Source organism: Cinclus cinclus, unplaced genomic scaffold, assembly GCF_963662255.1.
Source record: "Cinclus cinclus unplaced genomic scaffold, bCinCin1.1 SCAFFOLD_40, whole genome shotgun sequence".
NCBI classification, from domain to species: Eukaryota; Metazoa; Chordata; class Aves; order Passeriformes; family Cinclidae; genus Cinclus; species Cinclus cinclus.
This window is the reverse complement of record NW_026912243.1, coordinates 1253385-1255014: the sequence shown is the minus strand read 5'-3', so window position 1 is coordinate 1255014 and position 1630 is coordinate 1253385.

Below are 1630 nucleotides of genomic sequence, written 5' to 3'. Positions count from 1 at the left end.
AATTGCTGAGCCTCTGGGCCTGAGCCCTGCTGAGCCTTGAGCTGCCATCTCTGCTGCTTGGCAGTGCGGGCACAGCCCGGACAAGAGCGGCACAAACCAGAGGAATTATCCCGAGCAGGCTCAGGGCACTCGGGTACTGAGCAGTCCTGCTGGGGTCCCTCTGTGGGAGACACTGCCTGAAAGCTGGGAGGATTTGCAAGGGATGCCTGTGGTTGGCAAAGGGCAGAGGGGGAGAGCAGGGATCCAGTGTGTCCTGAGAGGGCCTGCCTCTGTCCCCTTGGGCTGGGGGAGCTGGCCCAGCAGAAGGAGGGAGGAAGGTTGGGAGGGATGATTGTGGCACTGCCTGCTGCGGTTTTTGCCAGGGATTTAGAGAGGCTTTCCTCTCGGGGACTGACAGAAACCCCAGCGGCTCTGGGTACTACAACTGCCCCTCCAGGGCTGTTGCAAAGGGCATGGAAAGAGTGTGGAGAGTGACCAGAGCCACCATAGAGCTCTCCAGGCCCCTCAGCAGCTGTGGCCATGTCCATTGACATCTGGCTGCCACAGCCTTACCTGACCCCCTTGCAATGCCCAGTTCCCTAAGGCAGAAGGGGATCCCAGCACACCATGGAAATGGTTCTCATCTGTGCTCCCTTCTAGGTGAGCGTGCTAGGAAGGCTTCTCCAGCACCTTGGCTTCATGAAGATTTTCAGCCTCTGGAGCCTCCTGCAGGTATGTTCTCAGCATCTCACCAAGGAATAATCTTTGACAACCTGGCAGAAACCAGGTGACAGAAGCTTCTGTGGCTGTTGAGTTACAGGTGTGTCTGCAGGGAAGACTTTTCAAGGTCCTTTGCTGGTTGCTGCACACCAGCCCAGCTCCCATGGCAGGGGTGAGTAGTGTGTCCCTGCTGAGCCCACAGGCTGATCACTGCTTTTATGGGATCCATTCATATGAAATGGAAATACTTCCTCTTAAGTTCCACCAAGAGAGAGGTACAAACCTACAGGAGACAATAAGTCCCTGGAGGTATCCAAACACATGGCCAAGATGCTGAGTGATCTGGAGAGACACCGTGGTGGGTGCATTTCCCTCAGCCTTCTGCTGACACTCAGCAGCCGGGATCTACCTCTGCACATCTGGACACGCTGTGCCCAGCACAGCAGGGAGGTATCCATGGCAGCCTCGCTGCCCTGCTGCTGCTGCTGCTGTCACACCCTGTAGGGCTGTTTGCCAGCCTGGCCTGGCTGCAGCTTCTCCCCAGCCTCTGCAGGAAGGCATTTGCCATCAGCTGACAAGGAGCTTAATCTACACCATGGGCCAAGCACAACTTGAGATCTCCTGCAATTTCTTGGTCTGGTAGATCAGGAGGGGCAACTTTGTGGAGAAGTGTGAATTCTGGAGCAGTTCCAAACCCCTGGGCATTTTCCTTGTCCTTTTCCATGTATTTTGAGAAATATTGCCTGGAGAAGAATAACACAGCCCTGGGGAATTATCCCATGTAGTCTCAGGGGTTTGGGTACTGAGCAGCCTTGTGCCAAGGCCTGCCAAGGTGCCCCAGGGGAAAGAGAGAACATCCTGGCTGTATCCACTGAGCTGCCAGCTCAGCAGTGGAGCCCAGCATGGGCTCACATTCCCCTCTGCTCCCACA